This window comes from Lissotriton vulgaris, chromosome 11 (genome assembly GCF_964263255.1).
Source record: "Lissotriton vulgaris chromosome 11, aLisVul1.2, whole genome shotgun sequence".
NCBI lineage: Eukaryota > Metazoa > Chordata > Amphibia > Caudata > Salamandridae > Lissotriton > Lissotriton vulgaris.
The window spans coordinates 121287883-121313920 of record NC_141699.1 but is presented as its reverse complement, the minus strand read 5'-3'; the positions used below and the strand labels follow the sequence as shown (position 1 = coordinate 121313920).

The 26038-nt window shown below is 44.2% G+C and overlaps 1 protein-coding gene and 1 pseudogene across 2 annotated transcripts in view; one reads left to right on the top strand and one right to left on the bottom strand.

Annotated features, from left to right (window-relative positions):
* The window catches only part of PXN (paxillin), a 333296-nt gene that overhangs the window by 129924 nt on the left and 177334 nt on the right, over nt 1-26038 (bottom strand). The gene's annotated exons all lie outside the window — the stretch shown is intronic.
* LOC147679352 (protein dispatched homolog 1 pseudogene) overlaps nt 3377-26038 on the top strand; it is a 29811-nt pseudogene continuing 7149 nt past the window's right edge.

The following is a 26038-nucleotide window of genomic DNA, read 5'->3' as shown; positions in this document are numbered from 1 at the left end:
GTTCTCCGGTATTGGTATCTTTCATAGATTCACCTGCTTGAATCATTCGCAGTCATTGAAGTGGGATTTATACTGTACCATAGTAGGCAGTACCTAACATTACCATAGGATTTAATTGTAGTGAGACTTAAATAACAGCCATATAATTTAAAAAGAACCAAACTCCAGCCAAAAGCATCCTCTGGAATACTTCCCACAGAGGCGGATTCGCTCAAATTTTCAAGCACTAATGGGAAAGAAATCCCATAACAATAAGAGGGGCCTCCAGGGGGAGGAGGGTGGGTCGCATGGTAATCTATGAAAGATAATAATACTGGAGAACTACAGTTACATGTAAGTAACTTATTTTCTTCGTCAGTATTGGATCTTTCATTGATTCACATGCTTGAAGCAGAATAGCAAGCAGTTACAAATAGCGGATGGTGGGTATAACCCCCCATACAGAGAATCATCTATATACACACACACACACACACACAAACACACACATATATATATCTATATATATACATTAATTAAACTTATATATTCGAAAGGCTCATTTTATTGAAATAAATGGTGTGGTACCGCCTGTCCAACAGCTGCATCACTGTGCTGTGCTGATTCCAGACAATAGTGCTTTTTGAAAGTGCGCGCATTCTTCCAAGCCGCAGCAGGACTCATCTTCTCAAGAGGTGCTCCAGCAAACAAAGCATTTGAGGTAGACACTGCCCTAGTGGAATGCGCCTTGACTTTAGTCCTTAATGGCCTGCCGGCCTTTCAATGACAGAACTGGATGGTGGTTGAGAGCCGCTGGGCGATGGTTGCCTTTGTGACTGGGGCAACTTTATGAGTATTTCCATATCTTATCAACAGTTGGTCAGTGTTACCGATTGGTTTGGTGCGAAGTAAATAGAACTTCAGACAACCGTTGATGTCTAATATATGCAAGGTTCTTTCCGCTGGAGACTGCAGATTAGTAAAGAAAGTTCTCAGTATTACAGGCTCATTAAGATGAAAGTCCGAAGGGACTTTGGGTAGAAATGTTTGATTTGTTCTGAGAATAACAGAGTTGTCTGTAAAACGTAAGAAAAGGTCCTTAATTGTAAACGCCTACATTTCGCTCACTCTTCTGGCCGATGTCAGTGCCACAGGTAATGCAACTTTCCATAACACCGAGCTGAGGTATGCGCCTTGTGTATTTAGTCAAATGGGCTTTTCATTAAACTACATTAAGCTACCACGCAGGAGGAGGAGCCCTTTTTGGAGGGAAAATTCTGAAGAATCCTTATAATAATTGCTTAATAATCCTATTAGACCAAAAGACGGAGAAGACTAAGAGCGTCTATATCTTGAGACTGCAGCGAGGAGTACTGGGCCAATCCTGATTTATGTAGTGATAGGAGATAAGGTAGTATTTGTTCTGGCGATGCTTGAAAAGGATGAAAACACTACTTCTGGCACCATGGACTAAAAACGTTTCCATTTCAATCTATATCTTTTTGTAGTGGTGTCCGCTCTGGCCTTTGCAAGTACGTCTCTGCAATTTAGATCAGCAAATTCATGGAATTCAGGAGCCATGCGGATAAGAGGAGAGAAGACCTGGATGAAGGACGTGGGCTTGGTTCATCATTACCAGAGTTTTGGGCGAGTTCAGGTGAATGTGGTTGCTTTCTGGCAACAGGTTTAGCTTTGTGAACCGATGCCGTCTGAGTCATCTGGGAGCTATCAGGATTACACAACACTGTTCTGTCTTCACCTTGCTGAGGACCTTTGGTGTAAGAGGTATCGGGAGAAAAGCATATGCATATATCCCCGACCAAAAACGCATTCCCTGACGACCCTGGATGTGGAGGCCAACTTGCATAAAACCAGCATTTCTGGTTCTCTGCTACTGCAGAGAGATCTATAGCCGACTGGCCCCAGAGAGAGAAGATCCTGTACAGAGCCATTTGATTGCGCTCCCCTTAGTGGCAGCTGTTCCTTGTTCTGCTGAGCGTGTCTGTTAAGATGTTCCTTGTTCCGGGAACATGTTCTGCTCTAAGTCTTATCCCATGTGTCATTATCTAATGTCAGATATGTGAGTTTCCCTGGAAAGGGCAGGCAACCTTGTGTGTCCCTTGCTTTTTCACGCAGTGCATGCTGGTGGTATTGTCTGTACAAACTAACATGGATGAACCTACTATCCTTGGCAAGAAAGCTCGCAGGCTTAGAAAGATTGCTTTGAGCACTAGCTGATTGATGTGTATCGTCTTTTGCTCTGTATTCAAACTCAACAAAGGAAGGCCAAGGGAGATTTATAGACAAGCAGTTGTTTGCTCCCAACCAATACCACTGTAACACATAGTAACACCTGGGTATTAAGCAAGAAAAAGATAGAAGATACAACTGCAACCTAACTCTATGGGGATATTCCTTTTAAGTATGATTTCCCTCACCCTCCTTTACGTTGTTCTTCAGGCCGGAAAGACATTGCCTTCAACCACCTCCGCCGCCTTAAAACTGCAGCTCCTGCCAACTGGAGAAACCCAGAGGAGCCTATATCCATAGCACAATTAATTGTTTCTGAACATTTTCTTTTCCTCGCTTTTAAGAATCTCTTTACTTCTGCTCTTTTGCACTCGGTTACGAGGTATACGAAAGCACTAATGCCTCACTACTTTTGCCGGTCATACCGAACCAATATGGCCAAGGATTTGGCAGCATGCACCGCGTTTGCGGACATAGAGGAGAATCTTTTACCTATATTATCCAGACACCTGCCCTCCCTACCCGGTGAAGCGGAAATATGTGTGGATGGATTTTTGGACCAGCGCTAAGCTGCCTGAGAGATGACCGAATCCGGTTTAGGGTGGCCTACTAGGCAAGCAGGTGAATCTTCAGGCACCTTGTACTTTTTGTCAATATGTGGTAAGATGGCTGTGACATCCCTTGGAGGTCTTGAAACAGGGTAAAGGGAACATGCACCAAACCTTCTTGTGAAGGGGATTGGTCATAACGGGGTAAATGCTCCCCATGCTTGGGCCTTTCAGTGTATCTCACCTGCTGAGGGTTATAATATTAGTCATAGTACTGGCCATCATCCTCATCCTGATATTTGTTGTAGAACTCGGAAGGGCTGTGGGCTGCATAAAACATGCAGTCATCATCAGACTCTTCAACATCAAGAAGGTGATACTTTGCTTGGGGAAGTATGTTCAGGTAGGAAGAATGTTTTCATACCTTTTACTCTTTTCAAAGGTGTCATGGAGTCCGTAGATACACTTTGCAGATGCAAGGACTTTTCCACCACCTTTAACGTCGACGGTATCTTTGTGCCATAGTCGAATGTTCAGGTACCATAGATGGAGCTTTCATTGACTATACCTTTATAGAATTGATCGACACAGACCATAAAATGGATGGCGTCTTTGATGTAGCCGTCTTTGACACTAATGTTGATGTCACTGTAGTTACAGTCATCGACAATGGTGTTCTCGACGGTGAGGTCATCGACAAGCTTTTGAAAGCAATTTTAGGCTTTATTGTAGACGGCACTGAGGAGGACTTCTCTGAATGTACTTCAGACTTCGCAGATGGAATGGTCGGCTCGGAACTTAGTTTCTTAGGAGATTTTTTCTTTTTTCTCCCTTTGGGAACTGTCTCGCATGATTCATGGCGACTCTTTCCTAGACTTCTCTAATGTGCCCTGGTCAGAAGATCTTTCCCTCTTGTGTGACCTTTACTGAGAGGTTGAAGTGGTGTCACCTCCTTCAGAAAGAGGAGACTTTATAGATTTTTAAGCCAAACAAGAAGCCTCCCTTCCCTATCCTTTTGGGTCTCAGTAGAAAAGGTACAACAGATCTTGTAATCTTTTACCTTGACTGCAGGTTAGAAGCAGTTGATACAGATCTTGTGGGGGTCCTCCCACAGGGCCTGAAAAAGCCTTTCTTAGATGACTCCGACATGGTAGTAGTAGATGATAAACCTTTTCCAAGCTGGCTGAGGAAAAACTGAGTAGAGCTCAGGGAGACTACCTTCCTACGACGTGCAGTGAACAATCTCAGGGAATCAGCCTCTGTGGGGAGTATTCCAGATGGTGCTTTCAATCGACTGGCTGGAGTTTGGTTCTTTTGAAATGCTATGGATAAGTTAAGTGAGTGCTTCACTTCCATTATAGCCTATCTGTAATATTATGTACTGCTTACTATGGTACAATGAGACTCCCACTACACTACGGCGACCGGGAATGATTCTGGCATGTGAATCTATGAAATATCCAATACTGGAGTACTGAGGATTCCTGGGGTGGCCACGTAGCCATGTTGGATCACAGGGTGACTTGGTGAAATGCAGTGGACCTACTGCACAACCTGGGCTGGTTGGCTGGCGACCTTGGTATGGGTTGCAGCCAGCGGCCTCCAGATGACAAACTGTGTCCCAGAAGATAAAAAAATGATATGAGTACTTTTGATACGATTCAGTGGAGGCCAGGCTACTTTGTTTCGCTGTTTGCCAGTTACCACCAAATAAGCCAAAATTAGCATTCAACTAGGTCGACACAGGGAGGGCTGTTACTATGGACTAACATTTCCATTTTATTTTAAAGCTTTAAGTCTTTCCTTTAGACCATCTTTTATTAGGAGCATTGCCACAAAAATCAGTTTTCACAGGCGCACAATCGGATGAGGAGACACAGAGGCACTTGCAAACAGAAGTAGAAAGAGATCCACAAAACAAGCTATTCGTCTCAGTGGATGGATAACATGACAACCCCATGTAATAAGGTGATGCTTGGATATTTTAAGCCTGTAGGCTCACCCGAAAAAGTGTTCTTCTCAGAGTCCGACCCATTAGAAGAATGTCCGTTTGATACACGTTCTGGGACTCAAGATTCTGCTGCTTGTTTGCAGAAAACAGGTGGGGCAGAGTTGGGTGAACTGATTGCCCTAGGAGACGATAATAAGCTCTTACCTCGCCCAATCAGAGTCAAAGCAAGGAGCGGGAAGCTTCAGGTTTACACGAGTGGTGTACCTTTTGATGAAAGCGAGACTATAAAGGACACCACCCTCTCCCTGTCCAGCCAACCGGTATCCCCTAGAGTCTAGGGTTTTTCTTACTAAATTAGTTTGATTAGAAGCCCAGGTAGGACTCACCTGGGTGCATGTATTAGTTGGTGATGCACCTGCATTACCACTTAGGATAAACCAGGCTTTTAGGCTATTGTTATGGGGATCCTTTAGCCCCGACGAATGCCCCAGACCACCCAGGCTAACTATTGAGGGCAGAAACATATCTGCGAGTAGTAGACCGGTCTGAGCCATTGCACTCTTGTTACCTGTCAACATAAGTGTTTTTAGATATATCTAGGGTCCTCCTAATAAAGGTGATAACTGAGGTACTCAAAGGTATTTTTAGATTGAGTGCATCATGCATTGTACAGTAGTTTTATTGAAGAAACTCCCTCCTACCTCCAAGTCTTCGCAGAGGTTGAGTCTGCCCTGGTAGTCCCATCTTACAAGAGTGGGGGAGGATGCCGATGATGAAGCATGACACTTATGTGTGTGAGGCATCTTCTTCCATTAAGGATGGCCCGCCCTCACTAAACTGACCCTCTTAGTATAGCAGAAGTTGACTGACCTTTCCTTTAAATTTGTCCGTGGTCATCTTCGTGATGCTTTGATTTTCTTTGCAGGTACCCTACCTTTACGTGAATATATGTCCTACTGTTGATAACAAAAATAATAGAAATTAATGATTAACACAGAATCAGAAATATTCAGATCCTGATAGTGTCCAACCTGAAGATGAGCATAAATAGAACAGTGAGAACACCCACACGATGATAACAATGATAACACCTAATACCACAGGAAAAAACCTTGATGGAAATGGGAACAATTTTTCGATAACACAATTTGAAAATGTATTTTTCGTAGAAATTTTTCCTTAATTGGAGAGGTCTAGTGAGCAAAAAAAGGGCCAGAGTCCCCAACATGAAATAAAATTACTAAAGGGACACAAATAAGTCTGCACACGGGTAGCGTGATGAAAAATGGTGGGCATATCTAATGGGAACAAAATTTAAGACACTCTAAACGAGAATCTCAGCTTAGAAATCCATTAAAAGTATGAGAGAAGTTTACTTCCAAAGGGTGATGAAATTCCGATGCAAGAATGAAGAATATGATATTGTCAATTAAGTAAATCTGGAAATCGAATCCCCTCTCGTTAGCAAAAAGAGGTGAAAGGAGCAAAACTTCACAAATGCCAAACAATTGACACAGCTGTTAATAGGGGAGAACCGGAGAGCGCCTGCCTACAGTCAATAGACAAGGGGGGAGGGGGAAGGGGGAGTTGCTGAGATTTCAACTAGGGTGATAACTGACGGTCTGTCCATGGCTTACAGTAAAAGAAATTGAGGGCTCCCAGCGCCATATGGAGGCTGGAGCAAATGCTACAATCACTCAACTCAGAGATTAAGCTGGAGCCACTCAGAAAATGATATATTCTAATTACATAATCTGGTAACCAGTAATTTAACTGTGTTCCCAGGATACAAATCACGTGATTAAAATGATATTCAAAATAATGAAAATATCATTAAGCTCTGCTCACCTTACCTGGCCTGGATAAAATTACCTCAAAAGACATGAGGCAGTTGCATTCAATCTGCTGGTACCGGGGGAGACCAATAAGGAAACAGAAGTTAGATTTATAAATTATAATTTTGTAAAATTGATTGACAGATACAGGAAGCAGGTGGCTTACAGGTCTATCAACATAGTACCTGTAGCAAATAAGCTGCCGTTTGTAAAAGAGCAACTACACATAGTAGAGGTAAGTCAGCCCTCTTGTCAACAGCAGAAAACCACAGAAAATCTGTGGCAGTGGTACAAGATAAAAGGAACCCCCTTCATTTCACTTTCAATAGTACAAAATTCAAAAGGAGCAACTGAAGCCCATGCTTTTGATTAAGATTTGCTATTTGCAAATGGGCTATTAGAAGGAAGAGAAAGTATATAATCCATAATACAAAGCTAATCAATTGGGCCTGGCTGCCTGAAACACTCCATCAGCAGTCCTAACCTTTTAGGTTCTTGCCTGAACACGTCCTTTGCTCCTGGAGCATAGAAGGTATTAAAGCCATAGATGTTGAGATGGATTCAATTCTCTACTTAAGAAGATATGATTTGTCTTCAATAATGTGGTTTATTGGATCCTGTCCATGGCCAGATTTCACAGAACTCTTCTCTCCTGCCAAGAAATCACAGTATGGGTGCCGTACATCTGAAGGGGGTCTCTATTTCTATTTTATTTATTTATAGCATTTTATATAGCCGAAACAATTACCATCAAGGTATCAGAGCGCTGTACACAGAGCTGTAGAGGGTTGCCTTACAGTAAGCAGCAATAATTTATGATACAATGTACATTGAAATGGGAGAGCACGGTACAACACAATAAGATGCTAAATGAACTAGTGTGAATTAGTTATAAAAATTATAGGTTTTACTAGCAGTAAGGCTTTAAATTCCTTCTTTAAAAGCCTGAAGGAGGTAATAGCTCTCTTTGAGGGTGATCGTGAGTTCAAAATCTTTGGAGCAGATCCAGTAAAGGTGTGGCTGTGTTTTCCTTTTTTGAATCTGGCTGGTTCTAGTACTAGGGATTTAGCACTTCTAGAATCCCTTCCACCTCCTGATAGTTTGTTCCTTTTCACCAATTATTTAGAACCAGAACTGTGTAGAGTTTGGTGAGTTATGCATGCATCTTTCAAATGGATCCTAGTATCCACTGGGAGCCAGTTGAGGGCTCTAAGTGATGGGGAAATGAGATCATAGCGCTGTGTGCCTGTTGTAAGTCTTGCAGCTGCATTTAACGTTGCTTTCATTGGGGCTAGGCTAGCATTGGGAAAACCTAGGAATGTGGCATTTCCATAGTCAAGATATTGGGCCACCGTTTTGAGGTCTCCAGGCGGTATGAATGTTTTTATTTTTCTTAGGAGGTGTCGGTGAGTGCTTTTGATGCCTAGCGATTTGACAGAATCGCAGATGGTTCCGGTGCTGTTTTGCGAATTGAGGTTATAAGACCATAGTTGAGGTTTGGAGTTCTAAGGGGTGGGGAGAAGATAATGAATTCAGTTTTCAGCAGATTTAGTTTTAGATGGTTTTGTGCCCACGAGTCCTGAGTTTTCCAGTCTCCAGATATCCTTTTGAGAGGAGAGTTTAGTGTAAAGTTGCGCATCATCAACATACATGTGGTACAAGAACTTTTGATTCTTTAAGGATTTCCGTGAGTGGTTCCATGTGTAGATTGAAGAGCGTTGGTGAAATTGTAGATCCTTGCGGAACGCCCCTGTCCATATCTGCTTCATCAGATACGATGTTGCCAATTTTAACTCTTTGTTGTCGGTTCTGCAAGAAGGAGGTGAACCAGGTAAGCACCACTCCTGATAGGCTTATTCTGAATTTAAGAGTTTCTCTTGAGGTGTTTATGGCTGACAGTGTTGAATGCCGCTGATAGACCCAGAAGTATAAGGAAACAGGATTCGTTTTGGTCAAGTGATGTTTGGATATCATCAAGGATGTTTAGAATGGAGGCCTCAGTGTTGTTAACCAAGTCTGAAATCGGATTGGTGATTATCTATTAAGGTCAAACATTTATTGTGTTCACAAAGCGGATCGTAGGCACATTTTTCAAACCAATTTAGCTAGGAAAAGCAGATTGGCTACCGCTCAGAAGTTGCTCAAGTCTTTGTGGTCGGGTCGGTTCTTTTTGTAGGGAAGATACTTGGCCCTTCCAGCATTCTGGGAGGGATTTTTGTTGGAGAGAAGCATTCACATTGTTTGTCCATAGGGAAGTGATGGAATGGTGGATCTCTTTCATTAGGTGGGAGGAAATGGAGTTGAAGTGTGTGGTGGGTTTCATTGACTGAATGGTATTCTGGACTTCTTCCTCCGAGATCTGAAGCTGTTCACAAGGCTCTGTTTTTTCTTGGGACAATTGGGGTGTGAGGATCTGTGACCTTGTTGGGAGAGTGGGGATGATGGATTCACTAGGTTGGGCACTAGCTTGGCAGGGGATGGAGTTGGTTATGGTTACGATTTTCTCTAAAGAAAGTTGAAAAGGCGTTGCAGATATCCTTGGAGTCATTTTCAATTGTGGGTTCTTCAGATTTTCCAGATTTATGTCAAAATGTTTTCTAGGCATATTCTTCGCCCTGTCAAGTTGTGATCTGATCAATGTTTAAGCTTTCCAGATAGCCTTTTTGTATGAGATTATGTGCCTTCTCAATTGTTTCAGGAAGCGTTTAGGTTCTTCCTCCATAGACATTCCAGATGTGTTAGTCGTCTTCTTTCATTGTTTATATTTTGATTGAAACATGGCATTGGAGTTTTTTTTTGCCTTTTTAGAAGTAGAGGAGCCGCCTTCTGAGCTATGTCAGTCATACTGCTGTTGTAGAGATATGTCAGTTCTTGAACCGATGTTAGGTCAGTTGGAAGCACCAATGAGGTTCGGCATAGATCTGCCAGTTCAGTTCTGTTTACCCGGCTGTAATCCCTTTCCCAAGTTTTATCCATTATGGTTTTACCCTTGTTATTTTTTTCTTGTGTGGATATTTGAAAAAGAATTTGATAGTTACCTGACCAGTCTGTTCGGTGATATCTAGCATATTTACTGATCCCACTTCAGCGATGATGGGGTTAAGTGTAACTCCTTTGTTGTGAGTAGGTCCCTCACATGGTTGAGTCATGTTGGGGTCCTGAAGCAAGCTACTAAGTGCTGCCACTGTGGGGTCTTTGTCATTGTTCCCATGCAGGTTGAACTCTCCTAGTAGTATGGTCTTAGAGAGTGGGGTAACACGGATTGTGATTGCTTTCATAGGTTGCTCAAGGATGATTTTGCCATTCCCAGGTGGATGACATACAAGAGTGTTTTTGCTATCTGTTTCTTTTCCAGCTTGATTTCAGCTCCCAAAAGTTCAAACAATGACATAACTTCTAGTGAGAGTAAGTCTATGGTTAGGGATTTTCTGTAGATTATAGCGAGACTGTCCCCCAGCTTCAATGTACTGTCTCAATTTAAGATGGCGTAATCTGTGGAAATAAGAAGGTCCAGTATCGGGGTAGCCATTTGGATGAGCCAAGTTTTGATTAGAAAGAGAATGTGCACAAGGATCACATCTGATATTCCAGTCGCATGTTTTGCAGCTGATCTGCAATTGTGCAGCATGCATTTTAGGTTTGTCATTGTTTTCTTAGTTACAGTGGTTGCAATCGGGATCAGGTTGTTGTGATCGGCTTGAAAAGAACTACAACTTCGGTTTTTGTGGTAGGAAGTCTTGACGACTGGGAAGGTGGATGTGGTGTCAAAGTGGGTTTTCTGTGTATCCTGATAGTATATGAGCAGAGTGTTTACCTCTTCTGAGAGGTGACTGATTATTCTTCTTGGCCGGTGAAGCCTGTTGTCACAAGGACTTGTGAGATTTTTGAAGTAGGAAAGATTTCAGTTAGACGGGGAGTCAGGGTACTTGGTAGTGGGTATGTAAAGTTCCTCTAGGGTGTGTGGAAGTGTGATGACTTTCTTCTGGACCTATTCTATTTCTACCCTGAGAAGTTGCAGATTGTCGTTGCGTTGACAGCTATAAGGGAGTAAAACGCATTCGCCATTCTGCTGTGAGTCTCGTCTGGAGGATCAGATCTGTCTTAATGGTGCCATTTGGGAAGCAATAATAGGAGTTCAATATGAGAGTTTCAGGGTTGCTTTTCAGAATATTGCGTTTTAAATCTATTCCATTTTTGGATAAGTCAAGTGGGGAGTTGACAGGTTGGGAGCATTTGCGTTATTGTGGCCCAACATATTCCTTTATTGGAGGGGCCAATGAAGGTACTCTCTCATCAGGAAGGGACCAGACCTTATGTGTTACTAATCAACATGCAGCAGCGGGTCTGTGGCGCCATTGACCCAAATTTGTATTTATTTAGGTATTACGTTATTTTTCTTATCCTTTTCCCCCTACAGAAGGCCGAAGTGGTGTAGGTTCTTGTTGGAGAGAGTGAGTAATTTTGGTGCTGAAACTGGTTTGTTTTGATGCTTTGACTGCACCTTAATTGGGGCAGTCAAAGCATCTATTTGTACTATTTACCTATTACAAAATGACTGTCTCTTGTGTAATAGACACTAGCATATGATGCAACTGCCCAGTCCTCTCAAATTTGTTGCCTGGGTCAACTAGAACACACCAATAAGAAATAGCTGCCTCGTCTTCAGGAGTGGTTCAAAAGATTCTACGTCGGGACCGGAGGTGAGGATTATGCTCATCTTTCTTCACTTTAATGAATAGCAGCCATTTCAATGACAACTTTAACAAACTACAATTCCCATGAGGCTTTGGGAATTTCAACAACAAAAGAAACAATAGAGTTCAGCATGACAATAGTCTCCTCCTTCAATCTATCAGGAGCCTCCAATCCAGGTTTTAGTACATCAACACTGTCCACCCATATGTGATGCGTTCCTCCCACCGCCTGAGGGTACCTGGCTGGAAACTCTTACAGCGATGCGCTCTCTGCATTCTGCGCATTCCAGAGCCTTCAGAGTGGCATGCCGTGGTTGAGAGCCTTGAGTCCGTCTGGAGAGAGACACCCTTCGATAGAAGGGTCTGCACTGCCATTCGACGGCTTGAAGGTCTACGCCCCTTACACATGGGTCGGTATTCTTGTTGTTTTCCACGCTCTTAAAGGGAGTCTGTACTGATTTCAGGATGCTGTCCTGTAGGGACCCTCCCAGACGTCGTATCCCCTAAAAGTTTCTGCACCTAGTATGAACTGTCCGTGGGGCTTGGACCCCACATTGTGAGTCTCCCTCACGCTAAAGATTTAGGCTGACATCCAGCCCCCTATATACCTAGCACTCTGCCCAGGTGCTTCATAGCTGGATTTCCTTGCAGGGTAGAGCATCTCCCAATTATGGAACCCTCTGAGGATACCCAGGGGGAGTAGGACCCCCTAGGGTGGGCTTCCCTGGGACGATGATTTTTATGATGCGGTAGATGCATCAATTTATAGGACAGTGTCCGAGGCCATGGCCCCCCTGGAGGAGTGCCTTACTTGCCTAACAGCGGAGGCCTGTGACCGAATCGCGGGGCACTCCCCGACTTTGGTGACCTCCCTTCTACCAGCTGGGTCCCACCAGCTCCAGGAACCAACCCCCCTCTGGCAAAGCGTCCCCTTGACACTTTTGCCAGGTTGAAGCAGACGTTCCAGGCCAGTACTGCACCCATTGAGGACGATCATAGGGATACGGATGACGACAGGTCCCTCCCGCCCCTGGCTCCCTTCCGCTCAGTCCCCGAATAACCCTCCCCCGGACGAGGTAGAGGCTGCTCGCAGTCTAGCCTAATAACCAGTACCACTACAGAGGACAAGGCTCCCACCAAGGCCAGTACCAAGACCAGGGCAGATTTGGTAACTTCGTTCTTACCAGAGGACGACGCGGCGAAGGAGCCAGAGGAGCAGGTGCCTCCAATAACACCAGTGAGTGTTCTTTCCTCCCACATAAAAATAGGGGAGCGACTGACAAATTTTTTCCAGGCTTGGACTTCCATCATGGGGGACGCCTGGGTTCTACAGACAATCTAAGGTTTCCGGATGGAGTTCTATGGCACCCCGGTTCAGACCGTGCCCCGCGGCCCATACACTTTCCTGTGGCGGACTCTGCTCTAGTGGATACCGAGATGAGATCCCATCTAGTAAAGGGCTCTACATCACCAACCACCCCACACCCCAGGGGGTTTATCAGCAACCTTTTTTCTGGTGGACCAGGCAGACTGGGTCGGCAGCCGATTATCAACCTGTGCGAATTCAAAGAGGGGATCGTCTACCGCCACTTCAAAATGGAAGGGGATCCACCTGTTGTGGGATATACTCCTTCCACGGAACTGTATGAGCGTCTGGACCTCATGGACGCTAACCTTTCAATCCCGATATTTTCTCCTCACAGGATATTCCTGCAGATGGGAGCTTGTGGAAGCTCTCTGAATAAGGCAACTGGAAGTAAATTAATGCCAACTCTGGGTAATGCGATGATTGTACACAGAAACAAACTTAATACTTACCTGGATAAGATTCAGTGAAATTGTTATCGTCACTTCTGCCTCCCTGACTGCACAACCCCATCACAACTGTGTTTGGAATTTTATCTCACAATACAAGAACACTGAATGCAGGATTGCTATTGTACTGTGAAAAACTGATGGTGGTTGATCAAGAATCATTTAAATATGGTTTGTGACAGGAAATATTGACGGAGATGTTGCAGTGGAAAATTATTTTAATAACCCTGTGAAAAATTGGGAAGAGCATGAATATGGGGTGAAACCTTCCACATAAGCAACTAGCATAGGCACTGTTGAAGCAAGCAGGCAAAAAACCAAAAACGTATCAGCAGGCTTGGATATTGAGAACCTGGACAAGACGTTGCATAGGAAATTGGCAGTAAAGGTGTAACCCCATCCTCCAAATGTACTAGATTAGGTTAAGCAACCTTTGGCATAAGGCCACAAACTGGAACTAATGAGGTTGAGATTTGGTCTTATTCCTCTGAAAGACCACTGTTACCAACTTTGTAGACTATGCACTGCAGCCCTGGAAAGATTGATTCATAGTGTACGCACTACTGTATGCACTTGCAAGATGCTTCAAGACTTGAGGAAATGTTGGTTGCACCCAGTTTTTAGACCTTTTAACATACAATATTGGCACAGAAGCTACACATTTCTGCCCGAAAGAATAATCTACCCAACTGTCAACATGATTTTAAAAAATATATTAAACCTGCAATTAAGGAACTGAATCAAATTTCGAACTAGCACCAGGGTGAGGTTAACGCTTTACTCGAGACAGGGAAATATTTTTCATCTGCTAGCTATATAAAGAAAGCAACTAATTCGTTAACTAGTTTTTAAAGTATGGAAATTTCATAATGATTTTAGTTAAATCGCACAATAAAAATCCCTCCATCTTTCCCAAAAATGTGTACAGGAGCTCTGAAAGTGTGACGACTGGCAGAACTGTTTTTAAGCCAGAGCTGTTTCAAGCATAAAATGAAGTAATCAAAAATCTGATTTCACAAACTAATATGAGAATAACTTTGAAGCATTTGTCTAGCCCCTTCCTAAGAAGAGATGGAAAATAAAGGTTTAAATCCCACCTAGGCCTATTAGGGAAATATCAGGCCAGGACCAAGAGAAATAGATTTTGGGTTTTATGTAACTGCCATGTTGGCTTACAAGACCATTTTAGTGGTGACTTATGAATATATAAAAATAGTCGTTTCCTACATGGCAAAGGCATTTTCCCTGTCATGAGTCACCACAGTACATTTATACTGCAGCCTAGTCGGAGTGCAATGGTGCTCCTTGCAAAAGCATATTTTGTCATATGAGGGTGATGTAAATACAGACGGCAGCCCACAAATGACATTTAATTTTCCATGCCTTAGGCACACTACTGGAAAGCATTTACAATGAACTTTTAGGGAAGTTAAATAGGTCAAATAGGGATATTCAATGTACAGAACACGATTTAGAGTTGAAACCAGTACTATACTACTGTTTGGTAGTGCTTACGTATACAGAGTCCTAAAGCCAGCAAAAACGGTGTCCAAAAAAGCTGAAAAATCTATGACGACCATCCAAACAAGGCAGATTTGCTACAGGGGCCTCTCTTGCTTCAACAGAAAAAAAGAACTACAAATTTGTATCGCAGAATCAACAAACCAAAATCTTACTGAAGTCTTGTAACACTGAAAAATTAATAGAGACAATCTCTGTCTGTGGTTCCAGACCACTTATTAAGCAAAAACAGCCACACATTTAACTTGTATAGAGCACACGTGTGGCTTCAAAGAAAGTTGAGTTGTTTTCACTCTTATAAAGTATTGGACAGTACCAATAGGCCTGCATAAGTCTTAAGAGGAACTTTTTCTTTTACATTTTTGCAAAACAAGGGCTTTTGCTGGAAACGTGATGTTCCGGTAAAATAAGACCAAGTGCAAATAATCTGCTGACCATTCTTGCTCACTTCAACATTCTAAAAAGCACACTTCACATATCCATCACCTTACTCTGGAAGGTTACACCAAAACTCGGTTTGGGAAGGCCACAGACAATAAGGCTTATATTCTCCAAGGAAGACATATCATTCAAGCTCTTCATCACCACCACTGATAGCGTACAAGGTCTTCCTTTGCAGCGCACTGTAAAAATCTCAGAACATCTCTATCGGATGTCCCCATTTTCACCCTAGCTAACATCTACCATCTCCTGGCAGAACCCAGAGTTACTGGACAAAATCTAGAGAACTAAATGTAATTCTCTTAGTGGAATCCAGGTGCAGTATATTCCTGTGGTGACTTCAATATTTGAGAATATCACTCAAACACGTTTCCGGCATCCTTCATCCAAGAAGTTGAACCTAGTTGGTTTTAGAATCCAAAGACAAGGCAGGGCACTCTGGAGAAGTAGGACACTAAATACCCATTTTTTTTAAAGCTACAACTAGGAGGCTTTGTTCATCTTCTAACCCCACAAAAGTGTCTTAATTTTCTTGCAAAAATTAAATTATCAAAAAATTGAGGCATGGAAAAAATGAACATGTTACGTACCTTCGCTATTGTTCTTTATGGTGGATACACTAACTGCAGATTCCTCACCATTACAATATTGACAGGCGCCAAACAGGAGCAGAGATTTTTTTCTTAGCGTTGTTCATGTCTGCTGGTAGGTGGAATTTTGTGGCTCCACAGTGGCTCTACACAGCCCAGAAGAGACTGAGCAGAGCGGAATATAAACATCACCCCTCTGTGCTGATGTCAGTTCCATTTATCTTTCTCCTCTGCATCTCAGATGAGGAGAGTTGAGCAAATGGCAAGCAACAGTGTGCTTGTTTCTAACTTGAGACAATAGTAGATATTAAAGAAGCCTCGCCACAGAACAGACTAGAGAGAGGGCAGGGAGGAATCAGATGCAATAGTGTATCCATCAGAAAGAGCATTAGGTAAGGTAACCTATTCTTCTGATGGATACTTCTAACCGCAGATTCCTCACCTTTAAATTAAATACTAAAGCAGTCCCTCAAAAGGTGGAAGATCTGGAGAGTGGTCTTAGACCAAAACATCTTATAGAACGGAGCGGGCAAGATACCTTTCCGCAGACTGTCAAAGCAGTAGTACTCGGTGAACGAATGCACTGACGTACACATCACAGGCTGGTGGAATTCTAGCATAGGTACACCTCACACAAAAAAATATTTAAGTGGCCTTGGCCCTGGTGGAATGGGCCGGCAGTCCCTCAGGAAGGTAAATCTTGGCCAGTGCATAGCAAATTCTAAAATATAGGACTATCCACTATAACAAGGTTCTCTACTGCACCATCTTCTCTTTCTTTATCCCAAAGAAACTCACAAAAAGTTGATCATTCCACATGATTGTGTTTTGTCCAATCAATGCAAATGCTTAAAAACCTCTTAGGGTCAAGCCTAAGTTTCTCCTCCTCTATTGAGGGGTGAAGCAGGGCAAACCGCCTTCGCAGTGCGTTATGTTCCTCATGATCATCCTCATCAGTGTCCTCGGGGACATTAGGTATAAAGTGTACTGGATCAGAGTCAGATGCAAAGAAGGCCTCAGACCAAGAGGTCTTGGAGTCTGGCTGTATAACAGCTGGTTACACCAGGGAATGGGGGTCTGAAAACACAAAATCATCATTGCTTTCCAAACAAGCATTTGCAATGCAATAGATTCCACATTTGCAAGGGTTTAAGCTAAAGGCGTTGTAAATGACAATACCCTTTATTTATCGGTTTTGATAATTAACACATAAATAAAAGGCACTGTCATTTACAATGCCAAAAGCTCAAACTCGTGACCTATTTCATTTCAAAGAGGCAGCTGCTATTGTCTGGGTCTGCTTGGGAAGTGAAAGAGCGCATAACACGCTTAATATTGCAGTAAAGCAAGTCATGCCTGCAGTAGGAGAAACTCTTTAAAGAAAATAGTGCTTACAGACTAAATAAGATAAGCCATGTAGCAGAATTAAAAGGGCCAGTCCCCATGGTAGGTTACAAATGAAGACAAAGCAGTATTAAGGAGGGACTTAAAAGCCTATTAACGAATAAGATAAGAAGCCAGAAATTACAAAGGATAATGACACAAGCCAATGAAAAATATGGGCGGAGCTTCAAGTCAATACTCTAATACAGCATGCCTCGCAGCACATGCGCTGCCCCGGCTCAATCTAAAATGTCAATAGAAAATGCATATTGTAAAAACTACGGAAAAACTACGGAACTGATTTACACCAAAATTGACAGGAAGCTAGATCTTGGTCCATAAAGCACCCCCTTTGTAATACCAATCAGTAGCTTTTGACATATTAGGTCTCAAAAACATTTGTATATCTGGACAGGTGTGATTCAAGGGACTTTTGTGAGAGTCCCATGAACCCAATCTGGAAAAATAAAGAGTTTGGACTAGCCAAAGGGGCTTTTTTCCCTTGGCCTATCTTGCTCCTGTGGGAGTTAGACTCCTGCGGGATAGAGCACTCTGACTGGCCACCAGCCCATTAAAGAAAAATCTTGCTTGCAGCCACTACAGGATTTGGAGGGAGGAGAGGGGGGGGTCGTTTTTCTTAAAACCAAAATAAGGGAGTAGGGCAAGGAAAACCTTAGACTTTCCAGAATGGAAAACCTCAGACTTTCCAGAATGGAAAACCATTTGTTAGAAATGGACAGGACTATAGTAACACTGGCTAGCTTTAGTCTTAAGCAAATGGAAACTAGGTTTTCACAGGGTGAGGGTTCAACCTCCCAGCCAGTAGAGTCAGATCCCCCGGCCCCTCCACCTCCAAGACCTAAACCTGTACCAAAACCTCATACAAAAGTTGAAAACTCTTGAAAATTTGGGGCATGTCAGGTCAAACTGGAGACTTGGTCAAGATTTGAGAGACACGGGTGGGTTGTGAACTTTAAATTGATACCCAAGCAATTTGATTGACTTCGAGTGGCAGCTTGGGATGATTCACACTTTGTGTATTAAACCGGCGCAGAGAAAAGCGTAAGAAAACAAAGACTTTGACCTCAAAGAAGACTTACTGCAGTAGCGCCCTCGCTGCTGGGATTGGCCCCGTTAGACGGGGCAGGATCTATGCCTCAACTGCAACGTCTTATGCTCAGACGTAAACTTTTCTTCCCGTTCCAGACCTGCCTTCAGGGGGGCATAGGTGCCCACTTGGTGCATGACTTGGAGTTGTGACCCGAGACCAAGTACCATAAACACAGATAAACATCGACGTCTTGCAGTCTTGGCATGACTTTAATCCAGTCGTTATTAGTGTGGGCATTGTTCCGTAGCACAATGTCTTGAAGGATTTAGACGTTTTTCGGAAGTTTAACCAAGTTGGAAGCAGAGATGCAGATCCAGATTGTAAGGAGCAGGGCCGGTCCTAGGGTTCATGGGGCCCTGGGCAGAATAGGAAAATGCGAGGCTCCTATAATTTGCATACGATTTAACTTAACAGGAAGTGACATCATAGGAAGTCATTTCAATCGGCCATTAATTATATTGATATTGATTATATAGCATGCCAATGTGGCACTGCCATCTGCAGCTGTAACAGTAAATAACGCTAATTGGGCAAAATAGTTGAAAAAAGCCAGGTTTTAAGTTGGTTCCTAAAACAGATAGAATTGGACTGGGCTTTAAAAATGCAAAGACGTTTTGTTTCAGAGTTTGCAAGGAATGAGATAAAGCTTCTGCCACCCCAGACTTTTTGTTTATTTGAGGTTTTTCCACTGTTTCCGAGGGGGTTGATCGAAGAGCTCCCCTAAATGTGTGTACCATATGAATTTTCTCCAAGGTACTCTGGACCTATGTTGTGAGCAGTATACAGTGCCTTGAAGGCTACTTCCTTTCTAATGGGAAACTTTGTTTGTTTGCTGCCTAGCGCTCTGCTGGACCTGCGCTCACCTCTTGTTTCCTGCAGCTCGCCGCACCCGCTCCGCGGGTGCCGCTTCGTTGAGGGTCCGTGTGCTGGTGCTGACTCTGCCTGCTTCCAGTGGGGGTAATCCTGTTTGAACTCTGGGACTTCAGGGCTGCGAGCGTGCAGGGACTACCTGACCCAGGTGTCCCTGCGAGACCGTGGTCAGCTTCCGGTCCGCTCTCCCTGTAGCTCTGCCCCCCGCCCATCGGAGGGCCATTATAATCACCTGGGCTTGCCACTGACCCCTGGGACACTTCGTTTGTTTGCTGCCTAGCGCTCTGCTGGACCTGCGCTCACCACTTGTTTCCTGGCCTGCAGCTCGCCGCACCCGCTCCGCGGGTGCCGCTTCGTTGAGGGTCCGTGTGCTGGTGTTGACTCTGCCTGCTTCCAGTGGGGGTAATCCTGTTTGAACTCTGGGACTTCAGGGCTGCGAGCGTGCAGGGACTACCTGACCCAGGTGTCCCTGCGAGACCGTGGTCAGCTTCCGGTCCGCTCTCCCTGTAGCTCCGCCCCCCCCGCCCTTTTCAAACACTATATACACTGTCTGTTCTCCCGCAGCGCGGGACGCAGCCCGGGGCAAAGACCGGGCTAAGAGCGGGCCGTTTGAGGCCGTTCGAGGTCTGAGAGGTCTGGGCTGGGCCATATCCCTTGGCTGTTTTCCTTTTTCTCCTTACCTGAGTTATTTTCAACTTGTGCCTCTGTTCCTTGTTGTTTTTTCACCATGTGTACACGGGGCAGTCGTAGCAAAACTGCCAAGGGCCTTCATAAACCTAGTGGGACCCTGGATGACTTCCTCACAAGGACCAATTTGGCCATTGATGAGGAAATCAATAAAATGCAGCACAGGGTTTCGCTAGAACTAGACGCTGCACGTAAATTGTCCCTAAACCTAGCTTCTTCCAAGAAATCATCCTTAGGAAAGCTGGCCCTAGCGTTAACCCCAGAGCGTACATCTGGTCCTTGTTCCCTGCTTGCAGTGGTTGATATACACCGCCCTCCAACCACTTTTCCTCCTGAGCAAGCTAAGGAAACTTTATTAACTCCTCTGGAGGAGCTTGCACCTCCTACTTTCGTGGCTGGTATAAGCTCCCCAGTATAAAATGGCAGGCCCAAGATTGTTGTTAATGCTAAAAAGTCTGCCCTACTGCAGAAGAAAAGTCTGTCTAGGTCTACTTTTGCTCGCAAAAAGGCAAAAATTGCGAGATCTCAGTTTTTTAATAGTCGACGACCATTGGGCACATCTGGATTTGGGGAAGTAAAAGATAAAAACAACACAGCTTTATTAGGCAGTGACATCAGCCTTGCCCTAAGTGGTGTTGTGCCTGTTCCCCCGGTGGTAACGATCCCAGATGAGAACAAGGAAGGGTCAAAGGAGGGTAGATTGAGTGTGGTAGAGGGGGATAGGAGGGGGGACGAGGAATTCTTACAAACTGTGTGGGATACACTTAAAAAATTACTCACCCCCCTGGAACTTAGACTTTCCAGAATGGAAAACCATTTGTTAGAAATGGACAGGACTATAGTAACACTGGCTAGCTTTAGTCTTAAGCAAATGGAAACTAGGTTTTCACAGGGTGAGGGTTCAACCTCCCAGCCAGTAGAGTCGGATCCCCCGGCCCCTCCACCTCCAAGACCTAAACCTGTACCAAAACCTCGTACAAAAGTTGGGGATAACGCTATTACTACTACTCCTAATCTTAGCGTTTGCCTCCCGCCCCAGGACCCCTTACCATCCAAACCCAGACAACAAGCATGCCCTGCTAAGAATACAGCACCATCTAATGCTAGGACTCAAACTGGTTCTCAATCGAACGTAGCACACTCTAAACCCAGGCCTCAAGCTGTTGTACAACAGCCTAACCAATCGACTAATAAGAATTTGCCATCTTTAGAATCTAGCCGACCGAATTTTCGTGGTGGTTATATCGACCTACCACCGGAGGCTAGTCCATATGTCATCGTATTAGCTGGTGTACCTACTCTTGACCCACAAACAAAAGAGAACCATTGGTCGCTTAAAAATAAGGTCATTCATTGGCTAAATACGAATAGACAGCTACCTAGTCACCAAAGAAGTCGGGTTCTAATGGTGCGAAGAGTACCATGGGTTGGACCCACTCATAAAACCATTACTGGTGACTGTATAGTGGGGTCATTTGCTGACCCCCATACAGCACAGCATCTCTGTCCATGGGCCTCCTGTGAAGATGACCATTCAGTCGTTGTTAGACCTCACTTTTTTCTATCCTCCTCGACAACAGCCTGGAATGGGAGGGTCTTGGACGACAATCCAAAAGCCCAAGCACAGAGGATATGGGAATGGTGCGCTTAACCAGAGTACCTGGTGGCAAGGGTTTCCTACATCTAACCAGAGTACCTGGTGGCAAGGGGTTCCTACATCAAATATGTTTGGCTGCTTGGATGAGGTCGACTGACTGGGGGGGGGGTGGATGTTTTTAAATACTCAGTAGATCTTATTCCGTCCACCCAGGCACTACCTAGTTTGGCCTGTTCTATGTCACCACCAGGCCCACGAATAACACTGGATATTGTCCATAATTCAATTCCGGCTGAGTTAGGAGTTCTGGGACAATCTGAGACTCCTAGCCCTAGTAATCCAGATAATGAAATTAAAGTGGCCTCTTGGAATATTGCAGGTCTAAGGGGTCGCCTGGATAACGATGATTGGGTTGATTACATTACTACACATGATATCATCGCTTTCCAGGAAACTTGGTCAGTTGATCCCCTGTTTAGAGTAGGCTTCCTAAATTTTTATAAACCAGCACTGCAGGGCTCCAGGGGTAGGGCTTCGGGTGGTCTAACCATATGGATAAAAAACTCTGTTTCAGCGCTAGGGAAATCCTGGTGAAGAACCCTGACCTACTTTGCTTATCTCTAAGCAAGGAGAATTGTAAGGATATTGTCCTAATCAATATCTATGCTCGAGGTTGTCAGGGTGGTAAGAAGCAACCTATCCTTAATGACTTGGAAGATTTCCTTAATGAGTATAAAGGTGACCAGCTCATTTTAGTGGCTGGCGACCTGAACTGCTCATTCAAACCCATCTTGAATCTTGCTGAGGATGTAGGGATGGAGGAAGATATTGTCTGGAATATTCCTCCGCTAGCAATAACTAAGGGTGTCAGGGGTACGGAGGCCGCCCTCCACTGGTTTGGGCTTTGCCTGGAATGGGGGTTCCGGGCGGTGAATGGCCGTAGCCTATCCGACAAGGCGGGAAATCCAACCTTTGATAATGGGTCTAGTGCGAGTCGCATTGACTATATATTGGTCAACATTGACTCCTGGGACACTGTAGTTGATATGTCAATAGAAACCAGGCCAGAGAGCGATCACAACCCACTCTCACTTGTACTCAAGGTTCCTGGTCTAGGGCTCCCCCTGACAGAAACAGCTTGTATTAAATCAGACCTAATCTTGAGTGACAACAGAAGACGGGTCAAATGGTCTAGGGTCACAGCTGATCAGGAACTTGTCTGTCATATAGAAGAACTGGTCCTAGATACTAGAGATAAGATGAGTGCATTATTACCTAATGACAGTGCTAGGCCCACTATTGTCGATCTCCATGAGGCATGTTTTGCGGCCATTAGGGAACTTCTCACCAGGCCATGTAGAAAACAGAAAGTGAAGCAATTTAAAAGTTGGTACAATAAAAATTGTAGAGAAGCCCACAGCACTTTAATTGCTGCTGTTAAATCTAGAAATACTCCGGCCATTAGGACAGCGAGACAGGTCTACAAACATATCATTTGGGAAGCTAAAAGGGAATGGGACGATTCGTACTGGCTTGATCTTCTTAAAGCCTGCGAGTCGTCCAACCAAATTAAGTTTTGGGAGTTAGTCAGATGGGGCAGGGGCTCTGATTCACTAACCCCTGAAAATTATGTTTCTGCTGTAGATTGGGTGGAATTTTTTTTCGCTCAATTTAAGGATTCTAATATCGTTCAGTTGGCAGGTGAGCCTTTAGCAGGGTCTATACCAGTATCTTATGGGGATAGGCTTACCTTTTGTACCTCAGATACTGAACATGCCTTAGGCCTTATCCAGTCTGGGAAAGCCCCAGGTATAGATGCTGTTCCAGCAGACCTTTTTAAATTGAATTTAGAACTGTGGGTCCCCTATATAACAACTTAAGCATATTCTATTGCAGCAGGGGCAAGGGTACCACAATCCTGGAAAGGGGCTGAAATACTTCCAGTCTATAAGAAAGGGGATCGATCTTCACCAAAAAACTATCGCCCCATAAGCCTGATCGACACCATACAAAAAGTGGTATCAAGAATGGCCCTAGCTAGAATACAGGGGTGGATTGAGCAGAACAATATACTCTTCCCCCATGCAGGCAGGGTTTAGATCAGGCACTAGCACCCTAGATCAGGTGTTCCGTCTGACCATGCTGTATTGGAAGGCGGTCTTCCTGGGCGGCGGTGTCATCTACGCCGCCTTTGTCGATCTTAGGTCGGCATTTGACCTGGTTCCCAGGGCTAAACTTTGGGATTCCCTTAGACTCATGGGCCTTCCTCCTGAACTATTAGAGCTGGTCAGGCGCTTACATGAGGATAACTTTGCCCGTGTAAGATGGGGAAAACAGGGTCAGGTGACCGCTAGCTTCCCTGTCGAACGTGGGGTCGGCAGGGTTGCGTGCTGGCCCCCACCCTGTTTCTCCTGTTTATAAATCGGGTGGTTGCATTCTTTAGCGAAACACAAACAGACGCTCCAACCCTGGGTGGATCAAAGTATCCCATGCTAATATTCGCTGATGATACCCTGCTCCTTTCCAAGACTCGGAGCGGCTTACAAACCGCTCTAAATAGATTTGCAGAATTTTGCACAGTAAATGACCTTCAGATTAATGCTGATAAAACTAAATTCATGGTTTTTAACAAAAATAAACAAATTAAAAGTTCATTTTTATTAGACGGTGTCCCAATCGAACAGGTCAAAGTCATGTCTTACTTGGGCGTGACCCTTGACCATCAACTTACTTGGAACCCTCAGTTGGAGGTTTTAATTCTTAAATTTGTTCGCCTCACAGGATGTTTGCTGAAGGAACAGAAAAAAACCTTGACTAAACGCATTACACCAGCGTTAAAAATCTATGAGGCCAAGGTTAATGCAGCCACCCTGTATGGTGCGGACATATGGGGTTACAAAGGCTTGTCAGCACTTACCACAGCACAAAACAGGTTTTTTCGTAACTTAGTTGGGCTTCCTCAATCGTCACCCATAAAACCTTTGCTTTTAGATCAAGGCTGCAGACCGCTGGATGAGATGGCACAGTATCGCCTTGGTGCTCTTTGGCGACGTCTTTGGACGACCCAAGAGCTTAGTCTTTTCGCTCATGAACTGGGCGAGATTAGATCATTGTGGGGTGCTCAGAAAATTCCATGGCTACGGGAGGTCAAACAAATATTGTACTCTATGGGCCTCCCCGAATTATGGTTACATCCCGAATGTTCTAGGTTTCCATCTAAAGTGGAATTCAAAGAGCTATTTTGGGCTGCTAAGAAATCTGCTCTGGTCTCTCTTTCATCAGAAAATAGCCTAACGGGACTGTTTTTAACACACAAGATAACACCGTCCCTTGAGCCCTACTGGGATTTGAAATGCAAAACCCTTGACCGTAAGCTGTTTCATCAGTTTCGGGTGGGTACATTGCCGATCAACTCCTTCACTGCAAAGTGGGCAAAGAATACAAGTAATAAATGCCCTTTTTGTCCTGACCAGGTTGAAAGTATTGGTCATCTGTTTTTTGCATGCCCAGCATATTGTTTGCCTCGACTAAAATGGTTGAAACCAATCTGTAAAACTTTAAATTGTGGGGGGAATCTTGTAGCCCTGATGAAATTACGTGAGATGCGCACTGAAAAACCTGTGATTTGTGTTGCTAAATTCTTGGGGTGGATGTGGCTGATTCGCGCAAAGAACTTGCAACCCCTTTTAAATTAACTTTACTTTTTAATGTTTGTATATTGCTTGCAGATAAATTCTTTTATACCTGGGGTTCCATTGTAAATTGTAAAATGTTGAAATGTTGAAAATGTTTTTATATTTGTTGCCTTTTATGAATTTTATTCGAAATAAAGACTAAATGAACTGAACTGAACTAATGGGAAACTAGTTTAGCTCGTAAAGCCTTGCTCCAGTCACTTGTTAATGCTGTGTCTGCTCCTTTGCCTGCGCCCCTTGTCTCACTGTCATACTCACACCTATCTGCCCCCCCCCCTTTTTCTCACCTCTATGCTTCCTTTCCCAATTTCCCCTCATCCTAGGTGAGCAGTTTTCACGTGACAGGATGTCATTCTATCCTTTGTTGTGCGCCCTGCAGGATATCCTGCTTTTCATTCATACAGGGGCTGGGCGCACTTCACACATAATGGCAGGTTAAGTACCTATGAAATCGCTGCCATCATCATGCAGCTGCAGCGATTAGGCCCTGCGAGAGGGGCCAGTAGGGGAAATGGGTAGAACCTTTAAACTCTTAGGGGCCCCCCACGGGCCTCGAAACACCGAAGTCTTTAAAGGTGCGAGGCCCCCCTCCTGCGACCAGACCGGAGGGCCCTGGGCAGCCGCCCATGCTGCCCATGCCTAGCGCCGGCCCTGGTAAGGAGCGAAAGAAAGTAACTTATGTCAGCGCGTGCAGGTGGCTCTTCTATGCAGCTGCACTCAGCCACTTCGACAGCGGTGCAGAGTAAGCACACTGCCACCTACTGGAAGGGGTTTGAGGGTGGGGCTGCGCTACTATGAACAATTTCCAAATCCAGTCTGGCACCTGGGGATATTCTAAAATTAAGGAATCTGCAATTGGAAGTACCCATCATAAATGTGTGTTTTCTTTGCATCAAAGACAGGCTAAAGGACCACTCCAGAAGTCGATCTTCCATTTACAACAATAACATTGGAATCAATTTGAGCCTCTCATCTCCAGTGGTTACATGACTGGAAAAACTCATTGTGGTCCGTTTGCAAATCGTCTTTCATCCACTCACTTTATGCAACTGATACAGTTATGTTAGCTTT